The sequence below is a fragment of the Cyprinus carpio genome, chromosome B9 (genome assembly GCF_018340385.1).
Source record: "Cyprinus carpio isolate SPL01 chromosome B9, ASM1834038v1, whole genome shotgun sequence".
NCBI classification, from domain to species: domain Eukaryota; kingdom Metazoa; phylum Chordata; class Actinopteri; order Cypriniformes; family Cyprinidae; genus Cyprinus; species Cyprinus carpio.
In genome coordinates this window covers 9,305,452-9,317,817 of record NC_056605.1, presented here as the reverse complement: position 1 = coordinate 9,317,817, position 12,366 = coordinate 9,305,452, and the positions used below count along the sequence as shown (strand labels likewise).

Sequence of the window (12,366 nt, the reverse complement as noted above, 5' to 3'; positions counted from 1 at the left end):
ATAAAACATAGATGACATATCAAATGTTTAAACTGAGAAAATGTATAATTTTAAGGGAAAATAAGTTGATTTAAAATTTCATGGCATCTACACATCTCAAAAAAGTCAAGGCCATGTTTACCACTGTGTGGCATCCCCTCTTCTTTTTATAACAGTCTACAAACATTTGGGGACTGAGGAGACAAGTTGCTCAAGTTTAGGAATAGGAATGTTGTCCCATTCTTGCCTAATACAGGCTTCTAGTTGCTCAACTGTCTTAGGTCTTCTTTGTCACATGTTCCTCTTTATGATGCGCCAAATGTTTTCTATGGGTGAAAGATCTGGACTGCAGGCTGGCCATTTCAGTGCCCGGATCCTTCTTCTACGCAGCCATGATGTTGTAATTGATGCAGTATGTAGTCTGGCATTGTCACGTTGGAAAATGCAAGGTCTTCCCTGAAAGAGACGACGTCTGGATGGGAGCATATGTTGTTCTAGAACTTGGATATACCTTTCAGCATTGATGGTGCCTTTCCAGATGTGTAAGCTGCCCATGCCACACGCACTCATGCAACCCCATACCATCAGAGATGCAGGCTTCTGAACTGAGCGCCGATAACAACTTGGGTTGTCCTTGTCCTCTTTAGTCCGGATGACATGGCGTCCCAGTTTTCCAAAAAGAACTTCAAATTTTGATTCGTCTGACCACAGAACAGTTTTCCACTTTGCCACAGTCCATTTTAAATGAGCCTTGGCCCAGAGAAAACACCTGCGCTTCTGGATCATGTTTAGATATGGCTTCTTTTTTGACTTATAGAGTTTTAGCCGGCTATGGCAAATGGCACGGTGGATTGTGTTCACTGACAATGTTTTCTGGAAGTATTCCTGAGCCCACGTTGTGATTTCCATTACATTAGTATTCCTGTATGTGATGCAGTGCTGTCTAAGGGCCCAAAGATCACGGGCATCCAGTATGGTTTTTCGGCCTTAACCCTTACGCACAGAGATTGTTCCAGATTCTCTGAATCTTTGGATGATATTATGCACTGTAGATGATGATAACTTCATTTGATGATAAACTCCTTTCTGATATTGCTCCACTATTTTTCGCCGCAGCATTGGGGGAATTGGTGATCCTCTGCCCATCTTGACTTCTGAGAGACACTGCCTCTCTGAGAGGCTCTTTTTATACACAATCATGTTGCCAATTCACATTTAAAGTTGCAAATTGGTCCTCCAGCTGTTCCTTATATGTACATTTAACTTTTACAGCTTCTTATTGATACCTGTCCCAACTTTTTTGGAATGTGTAGCTCTCATGAAATCCAAAATGAGACAATATTTGGCATGACATTTCAAAATGTCTCACTTTCAACATTTGATATGTTATCTATATTCTGTTGTGAATAAAATATAAGTTTATGAGATTTGTAAATTTTTCCATTCCTTTTTTACTCACAATTTGTACAGTGTCCCAACTTTTTTGGAATCAGGTTTGTATATAAAAGGCAATGATTAAAACCTTATAGGCTACGATATGATACACGAATGAATAAGCACAGTGCGATTGCCAATCAAACAGCTGCGTTGCCATCTCTGCGGGTCTCCGTCTCTCAAAAACCAAACCAGCTCTCTGTTAAGAGTATAGACTAATAATCAACTTAAATGCAGATACATGCAGATACATTTTCTACTAGGCCTACATGTTTGCTTCCTTAACTTTTGCTGGTTTGCGTGGTACATGCACATTTGTTTATCTCTAAATTGCATAGGAACCCTTACTGTTTTAATTTAGATACTTAAATATCTATTTTGGATCACAAAAGGTCCCCAAGCTGGGACTTGAACTCACGTTGCTCGAAGTACAACCTCACTACATCTCAAAGCACTGCCTATACAAGGAAATCGGCTCCGACTGTTAGAAGATGTTTAAATATACTAAATGTTATAATCATAAAAAAATTAAAAAATAAAAAAATTAGTTAAACACTGCATATTTGTTCAGTGATAACTAATAAAAAAGATAGGCCGTAAAACCATAATACCATAAAGACCATAATGGTCTTATCAAATACTGTACGAAGTTCTGGTTCAAGCTACGCCTACTTCCGGTTTAATCTGAATACAGATACAGAAACTAATCATTTTGTGATTGATACAGATACAAATACAGATACAAATACTGGCTTCTCTGCACACCCCTAGCAAACAACACCTATCTCCTTGCTCATTTACGACCCCCTTCCTCTCTGCCCACCCCCCCACCCCACCCCCCCTTTGTTTCTGGTCTGAATATATAAGGGAAGTGACAAAACATTACTTTGGGGAATCTGTAGTCCCCATGCAGTGTGTGAGAGTTTCTGGAGCTCTGCACCAGAACTCTCGCTGCTGTGTGTCTCTCCGCTGTCAGGTATGATTCAAAAATTGTAACTGTGTTAAACACATTGTGCCCATAGAGCACACTGTATAGTTGTTTGTGCTACTACATATTAGTTAATATGTGCTAGGCTAGTTAAGTTTATTCTCTAAAACACCTGAGTGCTTCGCTATGCATTTTAGACCGCGTGTCTTAAATTAGAATAACTGTTACATGTGTGACTATGTTAAATTTGTTTGTCTCCTGCGTGGATCACTTGGCCGTTCCCCATATGGCTACAGTGTCTATGTACAGGACCAGGTTGCCACGTGGCTACATTGTGATTCACAATTGCATTATCTTTACCAAATTGGCTTCTAATTGTTTCATTATGTAATTGGCATGATACACTTTTACCTGACAAATAATAAATTGTTATATCTGATTTATTCTGATCTCTTCTGAAATCATTTTTTAAGTAGATTATTGTGTAGTCTAACATTTCCGCAAATTTGCATCCAGGGCAGATCATACTTAAGTACCAATGAGGGGGCAGGGGCTCTCCATTAAGTATCTTCTGATTTCTGTCTGTCACACTGGCTTAACAAGTTACAGGTTTCTTGATTATAGATAAAATACACTTTTTGTTATTTGCTAGCAGGGTGCAGCACTTAAAGGTTTTATAATCACCCTGTATCCTCTGAGTAAGTTCACATCTGGTGAGTGTGTCCGTGAGTTCACTATCGGCAAAGTGCAATTCCTGTGCGATGCCTGGTCCCTAATGAACGAATAATTGAAAGTATGGGATTTCCAGAATACTCAAATATCTAAATTAATAAACAATCGATATCTGTAATCAGCTTTTGACATAAATATTTTCCCAATATTTCCCAGCTGAATTCCGCTTTTCGGGCTGGCGGGTGCATTCTTACAGTTGGTGACCCCGGTGTGATCTCCCAGTCTCAGGCAAGTGACGTCTTTTCAGCACAACATCCAAATATGCTCCGGAAAGAGGTTTGAGCCTCTCCTTCCTTTTCTCCAGCTGTAAGTCAATTCTTATTTGCCTTTTTAGAAGTGTTGAGGGAAAGCTTAGACACACCCCATATAGACATACTTTTGTAGAATGAGTTGGAATACTCATCTTAGACCGGAGACCGCAGAAATCTGGTGTGGCTTAAGAATTAGATGAAACCACATGAATTGAAAAGGACACGATAGCAGCAGAGTAGATGAGGAATGAAGTCTCCTGAACCAAAATTAAAATTGGAATAACATCATCCAAATTCTATTCTGGTACTCAACAGAGGGCTGCAAATTGCAACCTAAATTCTGATATTAATAATTTCGTGTCACTATGGTTTATTGACTTTACAACAATAACTTTGCAACATCTGAAAAGTAAACATTTATGTGCAAAGAATTTAAGAGAAATTGTGATTGGATTAACTAAAAAGAAAATCAATTTCTCACTAGAATCTTTTGTATGTCAAAGTGAGGTTGGGGAAGACAGAGCAATGACTAAAAAAATAGAGAATCTCAAAATAAACTCTAATCTGAAAAAAAAAAAAAAAGTCTCAGTCCCAGAGAACTACTGCTGTCATGCAGAAGTCCCAGTGACTGTGAATAAAAGATGAGACATTAGAAATTCAAAATCTAAAACTATAATGCACATAATTATAATTTTGATGCTACTGAGAGGCTTGTAACCAAGCCTGAGGGTTAAACCCATTCAGAGGACATCCGCAACTTAGTCAATTAATACAATTTAATGTATTGAAAATCACTCAATGGTAGTAATATCTCTGATCTCACAATATTAGGCTCAACAACACTGTCCAAAGTGCAGTCTTAATAAATACAGCTTATAGCTTGGTTTTATTTTAGATTTTAAAAAATTACTACACACTTGTATGACTATCAGTCTTTGTATTTAAGCAGACAGACAAACATGAAGAGACCATAAATCTAAAACAATATGTGTACTTTGCATTTGCTCTTGGTTTGACCAACCCCCAAACTTTCTTATACTCAAAGAGGATCTCAAAAGAATCAACTTAGTTATATCTTAGCTCAGAAACATAAGAAAATTGTGTCCAATTCCATATTGTAGTCACAAAAATCTTCAGACTGAGCAATGATTTGACCCGTGCTTTCAGTATGTGCTTGCAGTTCATTGAATGTTTACAGCAGCAAAACCTGTAACTGGTTTCCAGTTTGCCCTGCTGCTGTGCACACAATGCACGTCAGGACTGCTGTTGCCACAGGGCCAAATCAGGAGTGTATCTTCAGAAAGATCAGTGAGATGATAACAAGTCTTCTAAACAAGTTGCTCAAGAGGCATTCCAGAGAGCAGTAACAAAAAGTATTTTAATTTATACTATTTTTAATGTAATATAATTCATATTATAACAACCTTATAATATATTATATTACAATGGCCATCAACATTGATTTAGAAGAAGAAAAAAGTTGTAGAAGAATAAGAAGAATGATCAGAATGTAGAAAGAGGGAATGCACACATAGAAAGAAGTTGGAAGTAGTGCTGGGAAAAGAGATCAACAGAAGGTGACGAGAAGCAAGAACTATTAAGAAAGGAAAATGAAAGGAATAATAATCAAACTAATGAGAAAAGAACTTATTTATCTTCTATTTGTGCAAAAAAAAAAAAAAAAAAAAAAAACTTAAATGAGGAAAGTTAACATGCCCAGGATTTACCAACTAAATTAGTCTGATTACAATATCTTAAATAGGCTAAATCTAACCATTGCTATAAGATGATCTAAATTTGATTTAATTGATCCACAACCCAGTAAGAAGGGAAGGTCTAAGTTTTGTCTTTTTCCTTGCAACAAAACCACAGACACAGTGGCGCAAGTGTTAGCAAACGAAATCATCCCTCTCTGGGAAGGACAACGCATATGGAATCTAATCAGAGAACTCATTTTTACTGGACATGTGGGTGAAGTTGTGTGTAATGTTAAAATCAGGCAGAGATTTATGAATCTTTATAGACTGCAGAGATGGAAATGGTCAAATGTATGAATAGGATAATAGAATGCCAATTGCTAAGCTAACCGTACAGCACCAAAACTGGCAAACTAATGCCCTGAGAAAAGATCTGACTAGTGTAAACAGTATAATTTAAAAGTTAAATTTCCCAGCAGATCTGGGTGTCATAATGCCTGCAACACAGCAGACTGTGTAAATTCAGCTGTAACAGCATCTTAAGGTGCAACTTGCTTAGACTGTGCTGAAACACTAGCTTCTAGATCTGACAAATAACACTCAGTTTGTTTTGGCCTTTGGTTTACAAAACATGATCATGACAATGATATATGTCTTGGTAAACTAAAACAAATTTGCTCCTGATGGCATGCAATCTTGGATTACAACCATCTGAAACAACGGTTTGGCAATGGCCATTACAGGAAAATTAAGATCTACCAGTCTTCAAGCAATTTGTGAAAAGGCTCAAGATTAATCTGTTTTTCTCTCTGTCTGTTTCCCTTTCAAGTTTACTGCTACCATGTTTGAGGGACAAATTCCACAAGGACATCTGGTCCCACCTACACCAACTTGCACTCACAACAAGGAGATGGGTGTGAAGATAATTTGAGAGGTCATACTCACCTCATAGCACTGTACAAGTAATTACATGACCTCCTGGTTTTCTACCACCAGAACTAAATCTTACAAAACAGATTATATTAGGCTAGACATCACCCGTCTCCTACACAAATATACACACAAACATGCAGAACACACTCTCATTATTACGACTGCATGCTTACCTGCTACTGAACATACGGACATCCAGGTCTAAATTACTCACATCATTTAAATCTATCACACATTATTCATCTCATACATATAGGTCAAAATAAAAAAGTCTTGTACAATTTTATGGTCTTATGAACTTATTGTATGTTAACACTGTAATGTGCATAGGACTTGCATGGCTACAGTCACACATCAATTGATTCAAAATTCTAAATTTTAAAATGAGACCTATTTAGCAATGCAACTGGTCTCTTAGGACATAATATTTATCATGTCCAATCATTAGCATTGTTGCGAACTATGGGGCCCACTAGTTTACAACATATGTCTAATGACCATACAAACTTATCTAAATAAATAAGATCTGATAATTTCTAATCAAACCTGCATTATCAAGTGTGACTGAGCTGCACATCAAATGCACAGAGAATGATTGGGAAATAGCTGAACTACAGATTTCAGAATCTCTTTCTGTTAATCTCATTCTCTGATTGACCTTGTTGGTCTGCATTAATGCTTTGCTATTAAAACAATTAATAAAGGCAATTTTATGATGATATTTATGAAATTGTGTATTTCTATGTTTAACTATGTGGCATACGTTTAATTATGCATACCACTGGTAAAAATTACTACCCTTTTATTCATCCAGACCAAATACTTAGTGGTAGTAAACAATTTGGCTATCAAATGAGAATTGTTTACTGAATATTTGACTGAAAAATTGAGACCTTATTTACCAATCGCACTTTTGACATGATTGTTCCTTTGTGTATTTTTGTTTATTTTTTTAACCCCTTTTCTCATCCCACAACATCACCAAAGTCATCAGTGTACAGTTATTGCATGGCCATTCAGAAGTTGTTTAGATGTCTTGCACACACTGGGGCATCGTTAGTGAAATTATTTCTTCACCTATGAAGATCTGACAAACCCTGCAATCCCACCTTCTACTTGAAGGTGACAGAAGGCTTCTCTGCGGGTCAGTCAAACATCCTGGGGAGGACAACCCTGGACACAGATGTTTCCCCAGAAAAGGAGACTTTCAACTCATGCTTGATCAACTCAATGGACCTGATATATCAAGTAATCCTACAGATTGATTATCACCACAGTCAGTGTAGGTGGAAACACACCTGACCAAAAAGACTGCAGTGACACAGGACGCCTATGCTCAAGGGACTGGGCGTGTCATGTGCTTACAGTTTTTTTTCAATTGCTTACACACTAAAATTAAAAATTTTCCCACAATTAGCAAAACTTTACACTTAAGGAGCAAAACACTGGCCTAGATTTGCACAACTGTAAGCACATTGTCAGCTTCACACTTTTTGCAAAACATTACACACAGTGATTTGCAAAACACTAAACACACTTGTATGCATTTGACACAGAAATTTATCATGATGTAATTTCCTTGCAATTTCAAAGCAAAGGCTTTCAAATGAACACACCATGAACCAATTGGTTAAACACAGCCACCAGGTGTGCACACACACTGCTGCTTAATTGTAGACACACCAATCAGGTTTAAGCACAATAAGAAGGCAACAGGTAAGTTCACCTGTCTTCAACAAAAATGGATGGTGTCAGAGGACGAGGGAGAGTGTGGATGAGAGGGGGAATCTGGAGAGAACAAGGTGGAGGAAGAGGGAGAGGGAGAGGGAGAGGAAGACCTGGAGGAGGGGTAGGACATGCACAAAGAAGAAGACAACCAAATCTGTGTAACGAAATTTGTGCTACAATTGTGGACCATGTTATAAACCATGGAATAACACTGAGGGAGGCTGGACTGAGAGTATAGCCTAACCTAAGCAGGTACACAAATCATCAACACAATCATCAATAGTTCAGACATTTTGACAAGAGCACAAGTGAGGAACTTATCTTATGTCAACAGAAAATCCATAGCTTACTGCATGTACAACAGTTTTGGTATCTATACATGTATCATTTTACAGTAAGCTTCATGTATTTTCTTTGGCCAACAAAGGATTGAACGTCGAGAACACCAAGGAGAGAGGGGCCCCGTATTCACACAGGAGCAAGAGAGCGAGATCAAAACCGTTTTTGGCCAATAATGCAATCAGACTTAAAAAAAATTCAAGCCCATAATGATCACTCAATTTTCAATAATGTCCAAGAGGTCTCTCTGTCAACAATAGCCCATATCCTTAAAAAACATCAAGTTCTGATGAAACAACTGGTATGTTTTGTTCACTGACTGTAGTATTGCATACTGAACACATAACCTTTTTACTGTACATGTAATTTTACTGTATAGCAGACCTACAGTATATTGATCTACACAATGTGATATTTTGCTGTATTTCAGAGAGTTTTGCAAATGGATGCGGAGGAAGTCCCGCATGAGTTCATATACATTGATGAGGCTGGATTTAACCTGACAACAGTGAGAAGAAGGGGAAGAAACATAATAGGCCACTGGGCTGTTGTCAATGTACCAGGGCAATGTGGGGGTAACATTATGCTTTGTGTTGCCATTACACAGAATGGGGTCCTCCACCGCCATGCAAACTTGGGTCCTTACAACACTGACCTCATTCTTACATTTGTAGACAGATTACACTATCACAGCAGCAAACCAAAGGGACCAGATGCAATACATTGTCGTCTGAGACAACGTAACTTCTGCTCTGCTCATCGTTCTGCTCTGGTCCAAAACTGGTTTCATCAACACCCACAATTTACAGTTCAAAACCATACTCCCCCTTCCTAAAGCCCATTGAGGAGTTCTTCTCAGCATGGCGGTGGAAGGTTTATGATCTCCGGCCCTATGTCCAAATGGCCCTCATTCAAGCTATGGAGGAAGCATGTGATCAGATTGAAGCAGCATCCATACAAGGGTGGATTCGTCACTCCAAACGATTCTTCCCATGTTGCCTTGCAAATAATAATATTGCCTGTGATGATGAGAAGGCCCCGTGGCTAGGTGGAGAGATGTTTAGTTTTTTTTTTTTTTTTATTCGGTACTGAACTGGATATTTAATTTATGTTACAGTATTACTGTAAGCTTACAGTACAATGGTACGTTCAGTAATACTGTATGAAAACTGGAAAATGTTTTGTTATGAATGTTTTGTTGAAATGTTCAGTATTGACTGACTTGAGTACATGAAAGAAATATTTTCATTAGTCTGCACAGTTGGGTGTCATGTGGTGTTGGTGAATTAATTTTTACACTTTCTCTGTGTAAATGTTAAAAGTGTTTTAGGTTGAGCACAGGAGTGTTTAACTGATTCAAACAGACTCAGACCATATGATGGTTGTGTTTACAGTATGTTATGACAAGAAAATAAGGTTTTAAAAGACATTGTATAGTTTTGACAAAAGTGTTCCATTTTGCAAATTATCTGAGGTGTTGTGCTACTTTGGTGTAGTGTTGTGCTAATTGTGTGAAGGGGTTTGAAAAACTGGGCCCTGTTTTTAAAATTGTGCTTAAGCAATTGAAAAAAAAAAAAACTGTAATGTTGTTCTTTCAGATGACCCCTCTGCTCCTGCATGCATCAACTAGTGATGCCCGCTCTGCAAAGACTTTGGCAGTAATGAACATCATAAGGAAATAATTTAATTATGGCCCTTGTAGACAGCTCAGAGTTTGCTCCAAGGGACCAAGGAAGGACTGAAAGGAGTGGAATTATTTCCTTATGAAATTAATTCCTTGTGAAGCCCATAAACTCAAGAACTCACACAGAACAGATGCCATGCCGCACGCAAAACCATAAAACAATAAAGCTGATCTGGAGAAGAAATCTTCAAAGAGAGCAAACACCTATCTCCTTGCTCATTTACGACCCCCTTCCTCTCTGTCCTCTACCCTCCCTGTCTCTGACTCTCACTCTTCTCCCCTAAAAGCAAGAATATCCATATGCCATGTTATATCTTGTGAATATGTTGTTTTTTCCACTTCATGTTTGGGATCATTTTAATGGTCTCTGTGCGATTGGTAAAATGGTCTCAATTTCACAGTAGTCACTTGTATTATAAGAAATATTGAAAACTTTTGTAGAATTGTGTTCTGCTAAAGAAGGAGTGTGTTTATCTATCTATCTATCTATCTATCTATCTATCTATCTATCTATCTATCTATCTATCTATCTATCTATCTATCTATCTATCTATCTATCTATATATCTATCTACCTCCAAGCCAGGTGTGACCCTGGGGCCACGAGAACCTAACAAACCAAAAGGTCTTTATGTTTTTACAACTGATTTGAATATTTCTTTGTTTCTAGTCTGAATATATAAGGGAAGTGACAAAACATTACTTTGGGGAATCTGTAGTCAGAAAAACCCCCATGCAGTGTGTGAGAGTCTCTGGAGCTCTGCACTCTCGCTGCTGTGTGTCTCTCCGCCGTCAGGTATGATTCAAAAATGTAATTGTGTTAAACACACTGTGCCCATAGAGCACACTGTATAGTTGTCTGTGCTACTACATTTTTACATAGTTAATATGTGCTAGGCTAGTTAAGTTTATTTTCTAAAACATAGTGCTTTGCTATGCATTTTAGACCATGTGTCTTAAATTAGGATAACTGTTACATGTGTGACTATGTTAAATTTTTTTGTCTCTTGCGTGGATCACTTGGCCATTCCCCATATGGCTACAGTGTCTAGGGGCAGGTTGCCACGTGGCTACATTGTGATCCACAATTGCATTATCTGTACTAAATTGGCTTCTAATTGTATCATTATGTAATTGGCATGATACACTTTTACCTGACAAATAATAAATTGTTATATTTGATTTATTCTGATCTCTTCTGAAATAATTTTTTAAGTAGATTATTGTGTAGTCTAACATTTCCGCAAATCTGCATCCAGGGCAGATCATACTTAAGTACCAATGAGGGGGCAGGGGCTCTCCATTAAGTATCTTCTGATTTCTGTCTGTCACACTGGCTTAACAAGTTACAGGTTTCTTGATTAGAGAAAAAAATTGACTTTTTGTTATTTGCTAGCAGGGTGCAAAAGGTATTATAAAGGTATTATAATCACCGTGTATCCTCTGAGTAAGTTCACATCTGGTGAGTGTGTCCGTGAGTTCACTATCGGCCAAGTGCAATTCCTGTGTGATGCCTGGTCCCTATTAAATGAATAATTGAAAGTATGGGATTTCCAGAATACTCAAATATCTAAATTAATAAACAATCGATATCTGTGATCAGCTTTTGATAGAAATATTGCCCAAATTTAATGATCACATGAAATTGGAGTCAGATTGAACAAAGAGCTAGACTAAAATTTAAAATAAATCCTGATAAATTCAGAAGCGCACGTAAAAGACCGAATACGCATTAAACCTTCGACCAGGCCGCTGGATTGCATTTTTTAGGCTGGCAGGTGGATTCTTACAATCTAAAAAAAAAAAAAAAAAAAAAAAAACTATCAAAATGTTACAAGTGTCTAAGTGGTTCAAACAGAAATCAACTGTATGAACCATGTGTTTGCCATATAGTTCCAAAACTGGGTTTTGTTAAACTATTGTAAAGTTTTGAATGAAGTGCTTCATTTTGCAAAAGATCTGAGATGTTCTGATACTTGTGTGTGGATGTGTGAATTGTGTGTAGTGTTTTGACAAATTTAGCCTTGTTTTTAAAATTATGCCTAAGCAATCGTAAAAATCTGTAAAAGTATACAAAATTTAATTCCTATCAAATTGCTTAATGAGCTGACATATTTATGTTTAGAAGTCAGTCTCCCCCCCAAAAAAGTAAAAGGGACTGCATTAATGTCTGAATAAAAGTGATACCGTATAAATCTTTGCAAAATGCTATAAACCATAAACATCACATCAAGTGTATAGAATAGCTACTTTCCATAAAGGCTTTTTATACATCACTACATGAATAATGTATTTAATTTCCATGGAAATGGCAACATCATAGTCTGAACATTTTCAGACGTAATCTCTCTCTGAATCTCTGCCAGTTTATGTGAGATACTGGATCTGACTGGAAAATCAGAAACACATACACACACTCCTCAAAATCGAAATGTTCCTTATGATCTTTCATCAGAACTGCATTGTTTGTATAAACCTGAAAGCACTGTAAACAGAATTACTTAAATTCCATTAAAATCAAAGTATAAAGCTTGGCCGAATAATGATAATATATATACATGTACTCTGTTTCTTTGGAATAATGAATTGCAGAGCTAAAAGAGACTGTCACAGAGAATCAGAGACCATAAAATCCTTTGAAAGCCAAAGTGTACAATTTCTT

General features: G+C 37.3%; 1 protein-coding gene across 1 annotated transcript in view; it reads left to right on the top strand.

Moving 5' to 3' along the window:
* LOC109105473 (unconventional myosin-XVI-like) overlaps positions 1–12,366 on the top strand; it is a 736,220-nt gene that overhangs the window by 229,558 nt on the left and 494,296 nt on the right.